The following is a 17,899-nucleotide window of genomic DNA, read 5'->3' as shown; positions in this document are numbered from 1 at the left end:
AGTTCCAACACATAGATGTCTAAGGAGCTGGTGGTGGACCTGAGGAGGGCTAAGGCACCGGTGACCCCTGTTTCCATCCAAGGGGTCAGTGTGGACATGGTGGAGGATTACAAATACCTGGGGATATGAATGGACAATAAACTGGACTGGTCGAAGAACACTGAGGCTGTCTACAAGAAGGGTCAGAGCCGTCTCTATTTCCTGAGGAGACTGAGGTCCTTTAACATCTGCCGGACGATGCTGAGGATGTTCTACTAGGCTGTTGTGGCCAGTGCTATCATGTTTGCTGTTGTCTGCTGGGGCAGCAGGCTGAGGGTAGCAGACACCAACAGAATCAACAAACTCATTCGTAAGGCCAGTGATGTTGTGGGGGTGGAACTGGACTCTCTGACGGTGGTGTCTGAATAGAGGATTCTGTCCAAGTTGCATGCCATCTTGGACAATGACTCCCATCCACTCCATAATGTACTGGTTAGGCACAGGAGTACATTCAGCCAGAGATTCATTCCACCAAGATGTAACACTGAGCATCATAGGAAGTCATTCCTACCTGTGGCCATCAAACTTTACAACTCCTCCCTCGGAGTGTCAGACACCCTGAGCCAATAGGCTGGTCCTGGACTTATTTCCACTTGGCATGATTAACTTATTATTTAATTATTTATGGTTTTATATTGCTATATTTCTTCACTATTTTTGGTTGGTGCGGCTGTAATGAAATCCAATTTCCCTCGGGATCAATAAAGTATGTCTGTCTGTCTGTCTGTCTGTCTGTCTAGAGCAGTAGATGTAGTGCAAATGGATTTCAGCAAGGCATTTGATAAGGTACCCCATGCAAGACCTATTGAGAAAGTAAGGAGGCATGGGATCCAAGGGGACATTGCTTTGTGGATCCAGAATTGGTTTGCCCACAGAAGGCAAAGAGTGGCTGTAGACGGGTCATATTCTGCATGGAGGTCAATGACCAGTGGTGTGGCTCAGGGATTTGTTCTGGGACCCCTTCTCTTTGTGATTTTTATAAATGACCTGGATGAGGAAGTGGAGGGATGGCTTAGTAGACATGCTGACGATACAAAGTTGGAGGTGTTGTGGATACTGTGGAGGGCTGTCAGAGCTTACAGTGGAACATCGATAGGATACAAAACTGGGCTGAGAAGTAGCAGATGGAGTTCAACCCAGATAAATGCAAGGTGGTTCATTTCAGTAGGTCAAATATGATGGCAGAATATATTATTGATGGTAAGACTCTTGGCAGTGTGGAGGATCAGAAGGATCTTGGGATCTGAGTCTATAGGGTACTCAAAGCTGCTGTGCAGGTGGATTCTGTGGTTAAGAAGGCGTACAATGTATTAGCTTTCATCAACCTTGGGATTGAGTTTAAGAGCTGAGAGGTAATGTTACAGCTATATAGGATCCTGGTCAGACCCCACTTGGAGTATTGCACTCAATTCTGGTCGCCTCACTGCAGGGAGGATGTGAAAACTGTAGAAAGGGTGCAGAGGAGATTTATAAGGATGTTGCCTGGATTGGGGAGCATGCCTTATGAGAATAGGTTGAGTAAACTTGGCCTTTTTTCCTTGGAGCGATGGAGGATGAGAGGTGATCTGATAGAGGTGTATAAGATGATGAGAAGCATTGATTATGTGGATAGTCAGAGGCTTTTTCCCAGGGCTGAAATGGCTAGCACGAGAGGACACAGTTTTCAGTTGCTTGGAAGTAGGTACAGAGGAGGTGTCAAGGGTAAGTTTTTTATGCAGAGAGTGGTGAGTGCGTGGAATGGGCTGCCGGCAACAGTGGTGGACGCTGATACGATAGGGTCTTTTAAGAGATTCCTGGATAGGCACATGGAGCTTAGAAAAATAGAGGGCTATGGGTAACCCTAGGTAATTTCTAATGTAAGTACATGTTTGGCATAGCATTGTGGGCCGAAGGGCCTGTACTGTGCTGCAGGTTTTCTATGTTTCTCTGTTTCTATGTTTCACATACCCCTGTAGAACACCACTAGTTACTGACAGCCAGCCAGAAAAGGCTCCTTTAACCCTACTCTTTACATCCTGCCAATCAACCACTGCTTTTCCACCGAGAGTCTTTTCTGTAATACCATGGGCTGAAAGCTTGTTAAGCAGCTTCATTTATCACACTTTGTCAAAGGCCTTCTGAAAATCCAAATATGCAATATTAACATTCTCCTTTGTCTATCCTGCTTGTTATTTCTTCAAAGAATTCCAACAGATTTGTTGGACAAGATTTTTCCTTGAGCAAACCTTGCTTACTATGGTCTATTTTATCATGTGCCTCCAAGTACCCTGAAACTTTATCCCTAATAATCAACTCCAACATCTTCCTAACCACTGAGGTTAGACTAACTGGCCTATAGTTTCCTTTCTTCTGCCTCTCTTCCTTCCTGAAGAGTGGAGGAACATTTGCAATTTTCCAGTCTTCAGGAACCATCCCAGAATCTAGTCCTTCTTAAAAGATCATTATTAATGTCTCCGCAGTCTCTTCAGCCACCTCTTTCAAGTAGACCATCTGGTCCAAGTGACTTACCTGCTACCTTCAGCCCTTTCAGTCCCCCAAGAACTTACTCTCTAGAAATCATAACTTCACACACTTCGTGATCCCTGACTCTTGGAACTTCCACCATACTGCTAGTGTCTTCCGCAGTGAAGACTGATGCAAAATACTCATTTAGTTCATCCGCTCTTCTCCCGCAATACTGCCTCTCCAGCATCACTTTCCAGCGGTCCGATATCCACTCTCATCTCTCTTTTACATTTTATGTAAAAAAGACTCTTCATCTCATGTTCTCAATACTTATTGCTTGCTTATTTATTATTGTTTTGTTTCTTTTTGTATTTGTAATGTTTGTTGTCTTGTGCACATTGGTTGGTTGTCTGTCTTGTGGTGTGTGGACTTTCATTGATTCTATTGTGTTTCTTTGTATTTGCTATGAATGCCCACAGGAAAATGAATCATAGGGTTGTATATGGTGACGCCTATGTACTTCGACAATAAATTTACTTTGAACTTTGAAATAATTAAATATATAATAATGAGGGCATGAGTTGTAGAAAGTGATCTGAGTCCCTGCTGGATATTCCAAGTTTTCCAATACTGAGCAGCAGAATCTGCTCTCAACTGGGTTTAGTAGGAGGTGCAATAATGTCAAAGACAGAAATGAAATGAAATCCATCCGAATGTGACCCTGAATGTCAGGGTGAGCTGACCGACCTTTCATTCATTACTCTTCCTTTGGTATAATTCTCTGTGGGAATGTCCAGTAAGCAACGTAGTATTCTGAAAAGGATTAACATCGTGTGCCCAGGACTGTATTGATGATAAATCAATGGGTGCTTTTAGCAAATAGTATTTTTAGAACTTTTTTCCCTTTGGTAAAGGTCAGAGTTTGCATCTTTTAATGAGCTGTGGTGTCAGGTGACACCAATGTATACAGCTCCAACATCTGTACAAACAACTATTAAACTCTGGTGGCGATAACCTCAATTTGTTGGTGGTAACTTGGCAATGAATCACATATTGTCTGAAGTCATAAACTTTATGGTTAAGCCTCTGATCTGGTTTGAAGAAAATTAGTTAAAATATGTTCTGACAGGTCTTCATCACACAAAAATAAGAGTTATATCAAAATTAAGTTTTCTGTCACCAATTTCCTGTGACTTTTAACACATACTCAGTGGCCACTTTATTAGATACACCTGCTTGTTAATGCAAATATCTAATCAGCCAATCATGTGGCATAAAAGCATATAGATATGGTCAAGAGGTTCAGTTGTTGTTCAGACCAAATATCGGAATAGGGAAAATATGTGATCTAAGCTACTTTGCCTACGGAGTAATTGCTGGTGCCAGACAAGACCACAAGACATGGGAGCAGAATTAGGCCATTTAGCCCTTTGAGTCTGCTCCACCATTCAATCATGGCTGATCTTAATTTTCCCCTCCTCAGCCCCATTCACTCCCTGGCTTTCTGCCCATAACCTTTGATGCCATGTCCAATCAAGAACTTATCAAGCTCTGCTTAAATACACCCAACAACCTGGCCTCCACAGCTGTCTGTGGTAATAATTTCCACAATTTCACCACCTTCTGGCTAAAGAAATTTCTCCACATCTCTGTTTTAAATGGATGCCCCTCTATCCTGAGGCTGTGTCCTCTTATCTTAGACTCCCCCACCATGGGAAACATCCTTTCCACATCTACTCTATCTAGGCCTTTCAACACTCAAAAGGTTTCAGTGAGATCCCCCCCCCCCTCCATCCTTACAAATTCCAGCAAGTACAGAGCTATTTAAGACTATAATCTCAGAATATCTCAGAAACTACTGATCTCCTGAGATTTTCAGGCACAACGAACTCTAGAGTTCACAGAGAATAGTTGAAGTAACCAAAAGCATCCAGTAAGAGGCAATGTGGCAAAAAACACCTTGTTACTGGGAGAGGCCAGAGGAGAATAGCCAGGTTGGTTCAAGCTGATAGCAACATAACAGTAACTCAAATAACCACACGTTACAACCGTGGTTTGCCAAACAGCTTCTCTGAATGCACAAGCTTCTTAAAGAGTGGAATGACATTTCCAATCTTCCAGTCCTCCAGGACCTTGATGGAATCCTGCACATGGACTCCCAAGAGCCTTTGCATACCATATTTTTAAATTTTCTCTCCACTTAGAAAATAATCTACCCTTTTATTTCTTCTACCAAAGTGCATGACCATACACTTCCTGACACTGTATTCCATCTGCCACTTCTTTGCCCATTCTCCTAATCTCTCTACATCCTTCTGCAGATTCCCTACTTCCTCAAAACTACCTTCCTCTCATATCATCCACAAACCTGGTCACAAAGCCATTAACTCCATCATCCAAATAATTAGCACGTAATGTACAAAGAATAGATCCCAACACAGATCTCTGTGGAACACCACTAGTCACCAGCAGCCAACCAGAAAAGGCTCCCGTTATTCCTACTCTTTGCCTCCTTCCAATCAGCCATGTTATTATCGCTACTGTAATACAATGGGCTCTTAACATGTTAAACAGCCACATGTGTGGCACCTTGTCAAAAGCCTTCTGAAAATACAAGTACACAATATCACCTTTCTCTATCCTGCTTGTTATTTCTACAAAGAATCTGAACAGATCTGTCTGGCAAGATTTTGCCTGAGGGAAACCATGCTGACTACAACCTATTTTATCATGCACCTCCAATTACCCCGAAACCACATCCTTAACAATTGACTCCAACGTCTTCCCTAACATTGATGGCAGACTAACTGGCCTATAATTTCCTTTCTCCTGTCTCTCTCCCCCTTCTTGAAGAGTGGAATGACATTTCCAACTTTCTGTTCCTCTGGACAATGTCAGAATCAATTGATTCTTTAAAAATCATTACTAATGCCTCCATAATCCCTTTAGCCACCTATTTCAGAACACTGGGTTGTACACCATCTGGTCCAAGTGACTTATCTACCTTCAGACCTTTCAGTTTCCCAAGCACCTTCTCCCTAGTAATGGAACACCTGACAGTCTTGAACACCAGCATACTGTTAGTGTCTCCCACAGTAAAGACAGACGTAAAATACTTATTCAGTTCGTCCGCTATTTCCTTACCCCTGTTACTACCGTTCCATCATAATTTTCCAGTGATCCATTGTCTACTCTTGGTTCTCTTTTACACCTTATATGTCTGAAAGTACCCTCTTTAATATTATTGGCTAACTTACCTTAGTTCTCCATCTTTTTCTTCTTTATGGCATTTTTAGTTGTCTTCTGTTGATTTTTAAAAGCTTTCCAATTCTCTAACTATTTTTGCTCTATTATATGCCTTCTCTTTTGCATTTACTTATTTTTGTTTGTTTATTGATTGATTGATTGAGATACTGTGGGGAGTAGCTCCTTCAGGCCTTTCGAGTGATGCCACCCAGCATTCCCCCAATTTAACCCTAGCCTAATCCTGAGATAACTTACAATGACAAATTAACTTACAATGAACCCGGGTCACTGACACTGTATTGTGCTAACAATTACACTATGTTGCCTTTAACTTCTCTTGTCAGCCACGGTTGTGTCACCCTGCCTTTGGAATAATGCCGATCTGTAACTACGTTACAAGTTCACCTACCTGATTCCATATACTGCACGCATTCAAATAAAACACTTGAACGCCTTCAGTTCAGTGTTCACTCCTTTCAATTTTGTCCACCTTTTACATTGCAACTCATTCTGTTGACTGCAACTTTGCCCTATCAACAGCGTCTCCTTACTGGGAGTCTCACTACACATTGCCTCTGTTTGTAAACCTCATTTTCAGCTCTATCACTCCGGTTCCCATACCCCTGTCAAATTAGTTTAAACTCTACTGAACAGCTCTAGCAAACCTGCCCACAAGATAGTTGGGTCCGTCTCAGGTTCAGATGTAAACTGTCCCTTTTGTCTAGCTCGTACCTTCCCCAGAAAAGATCCCAAAGATCCATAAATCTGACCCCCTACTCCCTGCACCAGTTCCTCAGCCACACATTCATCTGCCAAATCATCCTATTCTTACCCTCACTGGTGTGTGGCATGGGCAATGTTGGCATTTATTTCAAGGGGAATAGAATATAAAAGCAAGGAGATAATGCTCAGGCTTTATAAGACACTGGTCAGGCCACACTTGGAGTATTGTCAACAGTTTTGGACCCCGTATCTCAGAAAGGATGTGTTGTCACTGGAGAGAGTCCAGAGGATTTTCACAAGAATGATTCCAGGAATGAAGGGATTTACATATGAGGAGCGTTTGGCAGCATTGGCCCTGTACTCAATGGAACTTAGAAGAATGCATGGGGATGTTGAAAGGACTAGATAAGGTGGATGTGGAGAGGATGTTTCCTATGGTGGAGGTATCCAGAACTAGAGGGCACAGACTCAGAATTGAGGAGCGACCCTTTAGAACAGAGGTAAGGAGGATTTTTTTTTAGCCAGAGAGTAGTGAATCTGTGGAATGCTCTGCCACAGACTGCAGTGGAGGCCAAATCCATGGGTATATTTAATGCAGAAGTTGATAGTTTCCTGATTGGTCAGGTCAACAACGGATATGGCAAGAAGGCAGGTCTATGGGGTTGAGTGGGATCCGGAATCAGCCAAGATGGAATGGCGGAGCAGACTCGATGGGCTGAATGGCCTAACTCTTATGTCTTAAGATTTTATGGTCTTATAGGCAGAAAGCTGAAAAGAAGGACCTCAAGGGTAATAATCTCTGGATTGGTGATGTCCCATGTGCCAGTCAGGGTACAAATAGAACCCTTTGGAAGATGAATGCATGGCTGAGGAATTGTTGCAGAGGGCAGGGATTCAGATTTTTGGATCATTGGGATCTCTTCTGGGGAAGGTATGACCCGTACAAAAAGGACGGGTTACACCTGAACTCATGGGGGACCAATATCCTTGTGAGCAGGTTTGTTGGGGAGGATTTAAACTGATTTGGAAGGAGGATGGGAACCAGAGGGACAGGGCTGAGGATGGGGCAGTTGGTATCGAAGTAGTTGCACTGTGTAGTGAGACTGTGAGCAAGGACAGGCAGATGACAGAGAAAAATTGCAGTCAGTGGGATGAGTTAATGTGTAACAGGGAGACAAAATTGAAAAGGGTGAGGAGCACAGGACTGAAGATATTATATTAGAATGCATGCAGTGCTCGGAATAAGGCACAGATGGAGATTGACAGGTATGAGATGTTGCAGGCATGTTTGGTCGCGGCTGAAAGAAGATCATAGTTGGGACCTTAACGTCCAAGGATACACCCTGTATCGAAAGCACAGGCAGGTCGACAGGGATGAGGTGGCTGTATCGGTATAAAAATGAAATCAAATCCTTAGAAAGAGTTGACAGCGGATCAGAAGGTTTAGTATCCTTCTGGGTAGAGCTCAGAAACTGCAAGGGTAATAAGACCCTGATGGGAGTTACAGGTCTCCAAACAGCAGACGGGATGTGGGCTAAAAATTATAATGGGAAATAGAAAAGGCATGAAAAAGGGCAATGTCATGATAGTCATGGGGAATTTCAATATGCAGGTAGATTGGGAACATCAGGTCAGTCTGTATCCTGAGAGAGAGACTATGTAGAATGTATCTGAGATGGCTTTTTAGAACAGCTTGTGGTTGAGCCAATTCTAGATTGGGTTTTATGTAGTGACCCAGATTTTGATGAGCAATTTTAAGGTAAAGGAACCCTTTAGGAAGCAGTGATCAAAATATGATAGAATTCACCCTGCAGTTTGAGAAGGAGAAGATGTATCTGTATTACAATACAGTAAAGGGAATTACAGAGGCATGAGAGAGGAGCTGGCCATGGCTGATTGAAAGAGGGCACTGGCAGGGATAACAACTGAACAGCAATGGCTGGTGTTTCTGGGGAAAATTCAGAAGGTGCTGAAAAGGTATGTCCCGAAGATGAGGAAGTATTCTAAAGGGAAGATGAGGCAACCATGGATGACAAGCCAAAGGACAACATAAAAGCAAAAGGCAGATTAACAATAAGGTGCAAGGTCACAACGAGGTAGATAGTGAGGTCGATTCCATCTCATTGTACGAGGAATCCATTTAAAGTATTATACCAGTGGATAGAAGCTGTACTTGAGCCAGGCGGTATGTGCTTTCAGGCTTTGGAATCTTCTGCCTGGTGGGAAACAGGAGAAGAAAGAACGCCCTGGCTGGATGGTGTGATTGATTATGCTGGTGGCTTTAGAAGTGAGAAGCATAGGCAGAGTCACAGAGAGGAAACTGGTTTCCATGATGTGCTGACCTCTGTCCACAACTCTCTGCAGTTCTTATCATAGGCAGAACAACTGCTAAATCAAATGCGATGCATCTGGATAAAATGTTTTCTACTGTGCTTTAACAAAAATCTGCAGATTGATTTGCAGGGGCACATGGAACTGGTCGTGTTCCCGTTCCTATTCTGGATAGAAGTTTATATAATAATGAGGGACACAGATAGGGTTCACAGTCAGATCTTTTATTCCAGCACTGAAATATTGTAAACTAGAGGACATAGCCTAAAGGTGAGGGGGGCAAGTTTAAAGGAGATGTGTGGGGTAAGTCTAATAGAGTCATACAGTCATAGAGAAACAGGCCCTTCTTCGCATCTAGTCCATGCCAAAATATTAATCTGTCTAGTCCCATATACCCACACATGAACCATAGTCCTTCATACCCCTCTCATCCATGAACCTATCCAGATTTCTCTTAAATGATGAAATCAATCCCCCATCCAAGACTTACACTGGCAGCTCATTCCATACTCTCACTGCAGTCTGATTTCCATCTCATGTTCTCTTTAGTACAAGTGCAGGGATATGGTGTCGGGTGGTGATGGAACAGGTTACATAGTAGCCTTCAAGAGCTCCTTGGGCCTGTGCAGGGAGCCAGAGAGTATTGGGCTCCGAGGTTTTTAGAGCACCGTATGTTTAATTGTTGTTTAATGAGCATCTTTCATCCCTGGTACTTTCTGTTCAATCGTATTAAATAGGATTTGGTTGGCTTGGGGATTCCGTGTTCTGTTATTATTTTAGCAGACACTCTATTGGCATTTATTGCAGAGTCCTAGCTTTGAGAATGTTACATCTCGTGGTGTTGCTCGGCCGAGCCACCGATGTTTCGTTGGAACTCTGGTTGCCATCTGTACATGGGAGACTGACTTTCCTTCAAATTTTGGTTCAGTGTTTGCCAGAGTTCAGTGTGACAGAAAGACCCCCCAATATAATGGACCCAGCTGAGGTTGAGCAGCGGCTCAGACATCAGTCAGCTGAGGTGAGGATGCCGTCTATTCTCAGGTCCACGTTGTGTTCACGTACCGAGCTTCTTTGTCTATGTTCAAGGTCCTCTAGGCTAACAGGTTTCGCTAGGTCTCCCATGGTCCTCCATGTTTCTTTCTGTCTTTCCTCCGTACTGGGGTCCGGTCTTTGCCAGCGTTCACTATGACAGTTTTTAGGTAGGCGCATGACCATACAGGCAATGGAGAGACAGATATCATCTGCGGCTGAGAGATGAATATACCTTGGCATCATGACCAGTACAGTCATTGTGGGATAAAGGCCCTGTTCCTGTTCCCACTGTTCTAAACTCTCAGCTCTTCTTCAGGCCCTGGGGTAGGGGACTGCTGCTGAAACTCTAGTTAGGCCACGTTTGGAGTACTGTGTCCAGTTCTGGTCACCTCACTATAGGAAAGATGTGGAAGCATTGGAAAGGGTACAGAGGAGATTTACCAGGATGCTGCCTGGTTTAGAGAGTATGCATTATGATCAGAGATTAAGAGAGCTAGGGCTTTACTCTTTGGAGAGAAGGAGGATGAGAGGAGACATGATAGAGGTGTACAAGATATTAAGAGGAATAGACAGAGTGGACAGCCAGCGCCTATTCCCCAGGGCACCACTGCTCAATACAAGAGGACATGGCTTTAAGGTAAGGGGAGGGAAGTTCAAGGGGGATATTAGAGGAAGGTTTTCCACTCAAAGAGTGGTTGGTGCGTGGAATGCACTGCCTGAGTCAGTGGTGGAGGCAGATACACTAATGAAGTTTAAGAGACTACTAGACAGGTATATGGAGGAATTTAAGGTGGGTGGGTTATATGGGAGGCAGGGTTTGAGGGTCGGCACAACATTGTGGGCCAAAGGGCCTGTAATGTGCTGTACTATTCTATGTATCTATATGTATCTATAAAAGCTGTGACTGATTAACATAGCATATTGCAGGAGTAGGTACTGAATAGGTGAAACGAGCTGCCAGAGGAAATGGCAGAGGTGGGCACAGTTACAACTTTTAAAAGGTATTTGGACCGATATTTAAATGGATTCCCAACCTTTCTTATGCCATGGACCCCCACCATTAACTGAGGAGTCCGTCAACGCCAGAACGGGAAACCCCAATTCAGAGGGATTCGGAATGAACACACACAAATGGGACCGGTTCAGTTAGACAGCCTGGTCAGCATAGATGAGTTGGGCCAAAAGGCCTGTTTCCATACTGAATCTACAGCTCCAGTGAAGGAAGCCTTACCTTCGAAGGTGTCTTTGTGACTCCTGCCTCACTCCAACACAACTGGCCCCTCTGCCCAGCTCACCCAGGAAGCTGCCCCACTGCATCACCTCCACAGTAACTCAGCAGCTGCTTACCCCAACCTTCCAGTGTAGCCAGGGTGGGCAGTGAAGACCAACCTTGTCAGCAACATCCCTGTCCTGAGAAGAAGCTTCCTGATGGAAAAAAGCCTGTGGTCAGAAGGTGCCCACTTCTGCACAAGGAGCAACAGACTGAAGGAAGTCTATTGTTTAGCTTCAACCGCCCTCTCAGCCAAGATGTTTCAAAATTCAAAGGTTCAAAGTTTAAATTAAATTTATTATATAAGTCCACATTTGTCATGAATATTACCCTGAGATTCATTTTCTTGCGGGCATTTACAATAGAACAAGGAAGCACAATAGAATCAATGAAAAACTACACACAAAGACTTTCAAACAACCAATGCACAAAAGAAGACAAATGGTTCAAATACAACTAATAATAATAATAATAATAATAATAAATAAGTAAATAAATAATACTGAGAACATGAGTTGTAGAGTCCTTGAAAGAGAGTCCGTAAGTTGTGAAAGTGTGAGGTGAGTGAAGTTATCCGCTCTGATTCAGGATCCTGATGGCTGAAGGGTATTTTCTTTAGACATCAGTTGAAGTTCTCCTGTCCTTCAGAGCCAATCAGGCCATCATTTGCAATATGGAGGAAGTCCAAATATCTCTTACAAAGAAAGAATTGTGTGAATGTTGTCATGCCCTCCTCCTCACTTTCAGCAGATCTGCCCTGGAAAGGCAGCTCTGAGTTGCCAGAACTTCGAGCATCTGCTTCCGACGTCTCTTCCCAGTGAGAGCCTGCCAGGGTTTACAGGCTCACTGATCTCCAGCACAGCCCAAGTGGCTCTGGGGACTCCATTTCCTTTCCAGTTTTCTGTAAAAATGTGTTCCTTTATCTCCAATATGTCTGGTAATTATGATTATTTGTAATGTCAGTGCCATTAATATAGAAGAAATTTACAAGAAATCAACATTTCCTTTATTCAGATCCCTTTGAATGATTAAAAATTCCAAATGGCAATTCCCCAACGTTAATTGCGTAAACTGATCATAGCATGGACACAGAATGCCATTCAGCCTTGAACTTCATTTATTTTTTATTTTATTTAGTGATACAGTGTGACAACAGGCCCTTCCGGCTCAAAGAGTCCACACTATCCAATTACACCCACGTGAATAATTAACCTACTAACACAGAAGTCTTCGGACTGTGCGAGGAAACGGGAGTTTCCAAAAAAAACCACATGGTCATAGGGATTTCAGAGTTCGTAAGGAGTACAACTCCTTACAGAAGTAGCGGAATTGAACCCCATTTGCTGTTGGGGGCATCCAGAACTGAAGTGCACAGCCTCAAAGTTGAAGGGTGACTTTTTAGAACAGAGTTAAGGAGGAAATATTTTAGCCAGAGAGTAGTGTCTCTGTGGATTGCTCTGTCACAGGCTGTGGTGGAGTCCATGGGTGTATTTAAAGTGAAAGTTTATAGTTTATTGATTGGTCAGGGCATCAAGGGATATGGCAAGAAGGCAGGTGTATGGGGCTGAGTGGAATCTTGGATCAGCCATGATGGAATGGCGAAGCAGATTCGATGGGCTGAATGGCCTAATTCTGCTCCTATTTCTTATGGTGTCTAGTGGTCTTTACAAACGGGTGATCCCAGCCATTATCAATACTCTTCAGAGATTGTCTGCCTAGTGTCAGTGGTCACACAACCAGGACTTGTGATATGCACCAGCTGCTCATAAGACTATCCACCATCTGCTGCAAAGGCTTCGTGTGACCCTGATCAGAGGGCTAAGCGGGTGTCACACCTTGCCCAATGGTGACCTGTAGCGGAGGGAAGGAGTGCCTTACACCTCCTTTGGTAGAGAAGGGCCTCTATCTCGCCACCCAGTATTGACATTAGTGGTGGAATGAATCACAAAGACCTCATCTGTTGTACTAAATATAAAGGGAACAGAAAAGCAGATGCTGGAAATCCAGAGTTACACACACAAAATACTCGAGGAACTCAGCAGGTCAGGCAATATCAATGGATCAGACAACTTTTCAGGCCGAGACCCCGAGGAAGTGTCTCAGCTGAAGGGTAAAACAATCTGTTTGGATCAATAATGGCTCAATAGTCTCATCCTGCTGCTCTAAGACTGTTGAGTGGTTCTGTGTAACTGTAGCACTTTATTCTGCACTCTGTTATTGTTTTTCCTGGTAGTACCTCACTGCTCTGAAATGATCCGTATAGACGACGTGCAAAACAATTTCTTTTTCCTGACCTCAGTATAGGTGGCAATAATGATCCAATTTGCCAATTTACCAAACCAAACTTACCAAAGCAACCCTTAGCATGGTTGTTCCTTGTCGGGCCATGGCAAACAAACTTCAGTCAGCTATGCTGGCTGGCGAACCCTTCCACGTTCCACTCGTGCCAGTGAACCGAGCTACTCAGACTGGATGCCGTCTTGCTTCCTCCGGTAAAAATTGTTACTTCGCTCAGGATACATTTCAGAATCAGAAAGTTCCCAAGCTATATGAATAGGTAAACTATTTGCTTGTTAGAATGCAGTTAGAATCAATGCTTTCCCACCCACGACCCAATAGTGGGGTTGCAAGTGCATCTGATTCTGTTTTGAGCACCTTCCTGTTCCACTCCGTAGCTTTGTTTAGCTACAGGAAGATATCCAGCCAAGGCTGACTTCAGCAGGTGGCGACCAGACAATGAGAAGCAGCCTTCGTCTTGCAGCCGAGACAGTCGTCCTCCCTGCCCCAAAAGATTGGTCCCCTGAGGACCCACATCATCAAAATGTTTTATGGTGCTGTAAGACGTTTAAAAATATTTGCATCGTTACTTTTTTTGTTTTGTACTTAACGAGCCTGTTTTCTACTTTACAGGGTAAACTGTTTCTCAGTGTAAGCCTGAGAAAAACACAGATACCAGCAGCAGTCATGCCTTTGTTTACCTGTCAGCAATGCTGCCGAACCATGAGGTCCACCAGAGCTGCCAGGCAGAACTGAGTTGTCAGAGGATAGATGGCCTGAATGATGTCAATGCGTGCCAGGTCCTGATCTTTAAACCTGATGCCAAGCTGAGGTGGATGAATAATACCCTACCAACATAACAAAGCAAGGAAACTGTAGGTCTCCAACCCTACTCAAACCAAACACCTTTCGTTTATTCATTCAACTCGTAGTTGCTTGTGGATTCTTGCTACAGTCCTGTGTGAAAGTCTCAGGCACATATACTGTGCGTAGCTTGGGCGCACAGTACTGTACTTGTCAACCTGCAGCGGAGAGTGAGTTTTGTAAATCTGGCAGGAGCAAAGGATGTTGGGAATGGCGAGGGTGAGGTGCCGCAGGAGGGGTGTGGGATAGGTGGCAGAGAAGGAGTGCCAGGGGTGGGGGGTAGTGGGTGTAAACACACCCAGCCCTGAGACACCTGGAAAGGTCATTTAATTCCAAACAATTGGTTTATTGATCATTATAGAATGTCTCTCTGGTGCTTCCCGCTCTCTCCCCTCTCCCTCTCCCTCTCCCTTCCCCTTTTCCCAACCATGATTCCCACTCTCAGTCCAGAGTAGAGGCCAGATATCAGAATCAGGTTTATCATCATTCACATATATCATGAAACTTGCTGTTTTTCATGGCAGCAGTACAGTGCAATACATAAAATTACTCCAGTCTTAGACACCCTAGTTATATATATATGTCTAAGACTTTTGCGCAATCTTGGATGTACAAATTAGCTTTAATATTTGATAGTCATAGAGTCATAAAGCACCACTGCACAGAAACAGGCCCTTCAGCGCATTTAGACCATGCTGAACTGCCATACTGCCTCGTCCCATCAATCTGCAGCTGGAGGATAGCCGCCATTCAGAGAAACGTGGAAACACAATACTTGGCCCAACTCATCCATACTGACCCAACTTGACACATTTGCACATGTTTGGCCCACAACTTTCTAAACCTTCCCTTCCTAAACCTTCCAACTGTCTGTTAAAAGTTGCTGTTGTGCCTGCCTCAGCCACATTCCATATACCCGTCACCTTCTGTGTAAAAATTGTTTCCCCTCAGGTTCCCCTTTCACCTTACAGCCTTGCCCTCTAGTTCCTGATTCCCTAATTCTGAGAAAAAGACTGAATGCGTGAATTCACCCTATCAATGCCCCTCATGACTTTATGCACTTCTATAAGACCACTCCGCAGTCTCCTCCACTCCCAGGGAAAAAGACTTGGCCTGACCAATCTCTTGCTACAATGCAGTTCAATCGTTCAAAGGTTCCATTTAATATCAGAGAAAAGTATACAGTATACAACCTGAAATTCTGGTTCTTCACAGACATCCATGAAAACAGAAGTGTGCCCCATAGAATGAGTGACAGTAAAAACGTTAGAAGCCCAAAGCCCCCCCCCCACACAAGCAACAGCAAAGCAATGACCCTCCCTCCCCACTTACTTCAGCAAAAAGGCATCAGCACCCTCCACCCCCCAAGCAAGCAGTAGCAAAGGCTCCAATAAAGACCATGATCTGCAGTCCAATAAAAGCTAATCGTTCACCCAACAACTCAATGTTCCACAGGCTCTCTCTCTCCCTAATTAAAGGACAGAGAGGTGTCATACTTTCACAGCGAAAGGGGAACATAAACAAAACAACTGGCTGCAGATGCTGGAAATTTAAACAACACACACAAAATCTGGTGGAACACAGCAGGCCAGGCAGCATCTATAAGGAGAAGCACTGTCGATGTTTCGGGCCAAGACCCTTCGTCAGGACTAACTGGCTGATTCACGGTGTTAAAGTCTGCCGCGTCACTTGTTTATTCCAAGTTCTCTGACTTGAGAATCGGCAACAAACTCTCCCCCACCAAAGAAAGAGAGAGAGAGAGTGCGATTCGCCGGGTACAGAGCCCCTGACATCTGATTCGCTGTTCCCAATGTTCTGTTTTATCCCAGAGTGTGTGGTAAACTATGTATACCTGTCTGGACACACCCCTCTGCTGACTGCTCCTCTGGCTCCTCCCACAGACCCCTGTATAAAGGCGATTGGGGCACTGCTCCTCCCTCACTCTTTGAGATGTCGTGCTCCCATTTGTTGTTAATAAAAGCCTATCGTTCACTTCCAGTCTCCGAGAGTTATTGATGGTGCATCAGAGTGCTTCAGTGAGCAGCACCGGTACAGAGTCTGCTCATCCACAGGGCCATAAAGCCTCAGAACCCTGAAGGTGTTCTGGTCTTCTAGGCCCCGTTATCTTGGGATATTGAAAAGCGGCCGGTCGTGAGCCCCCGGTAGCAGGTCCTACCACCGCAAGAACCAAAGTTTGAGTGTAGCTCTAGGTCAGGGTCTCCGACAGAACCCCATCAACTTTGATAAGGGAAAAGAGAGACGTTAAAGGTAGAATTTAAGCTGTTTCTGCAGATGAACTTGAAGGAGTCGTTGTTGAGCGCCATCGTAGCTCCACCCCTTGTCCCTCAAGTCCCAGCAACATTCTCGCAAAACTTCTCTTCACTTTTTTCATTTTACAGACTATTTTCCTATAACAGGATGGCCAAAACAGAACACAATACTCCAACTACGGTCTCACCAACATTTTGTACAACTGCAACATAACCTCCCAGCTTTTAAGCTCCATGCAATGACTGACGAAGGGCAATGTGCCAAAGGTTGGACAAAGCAGGGGTGTACGTTGACACCGCCAGTGGCTAAGAACAGTGGTGGTGAGCTCAGTATCAGGCCTCTTCAAAGTTCAAAGCAAATTTATTATCAAATTGCACATATGTCACCATATAGAACCCTGAGATTTATTGTCTTGTGGGCATTCACAGTAAACACAAAGAAACTTAATAGAATCAGTGGAAAACTGCACACGACAAAGATGGACAAAGAAGCAATGTGGAGAAGACAACACATTGTGCAAATACGTACTAAAAAAAACCAAAATGACAATAAATAAATAAATACATAAATGGATGAATGAATGAATAACTGAATAAATAAATGAATGAATATTGAGAACGAGTTGTAGAATCCTTGAAGGTGAGTCCATAGGTTGTGGAATCTGTTCAGTGTTGAGAGGAGTGAAATCATGCACTCTGGTTCAAGAGATTGATGGTTGTGGAGTATTAACTGTTCTTAAAGCTGGTGGTGTAGGACTTACGGCTCCTGTGCCAATGACAATAGTGAGAAGAGAGCATGAGATGGATTGTGGGGGTCCTCGATGATGGACCTGCTTTCCCGTAACAACTTTCATTGTAGATGTGCTCAGTGTTGGGGAGGGTTTACCTGTGAAGAACTGCACTCTATCCACTACTGCTGTAGGCTTTCCTGTTCAAGGGTGTTGGTGCTTCTGTACCGGGCTATGATGCATCCAGTCAGTATACTCTCCACCGCACATGTATAGAAGTTTGTCAAAGTTTTAGGTGACTTGCCAAATCTACACAAACTCTTAACCATAAGTCATGGGCATGGGCATGGGCATCTCCCCTTTGCCCATTGGCATGAAAATGTTTCATTTCTGGTTCCCCACATCTCCTTTCTGAATGGAACATTCTAAATAACTCTGAATATTGTTTCTCCTGTGGAAAACAAATGTGAATGTCACATCTCTGTAAACAAGGAACGTTGGTTTCGATCATCAAGGGAGGGAACAGTGGCCGCAGAGAATCACAGGTCGTGTTCAGTGAAATGATGAATGACAAAATCCTACACAATTTACATCATCGCTTTGAAAGCAAAGACCAAAACGTTTGCCAAACTCTTTATCAAGTGCCCTTAACATCCCCTTTTGATTCAAACTCC

The sequence above is a fragment of the Hemitrygon akajei genome, chromosome 21, assembly GCF_048418815.1.
Source record: "Hemitrygon akajei chromosome 21, sHemAka1.3, whole genome shotgun sequence".
Lineage (NCBI taxonomy): Eukaryota > Metazoa > Chordata > Chondrichthyes > Myliobatiformes > Dasyatidae > Hemitrygon > Hemitrygon akajei.
The sequence above is the reverse complement of the archived record's forward strand: the minus strand, read 5'-3'. Positions refer to the sequence as shown.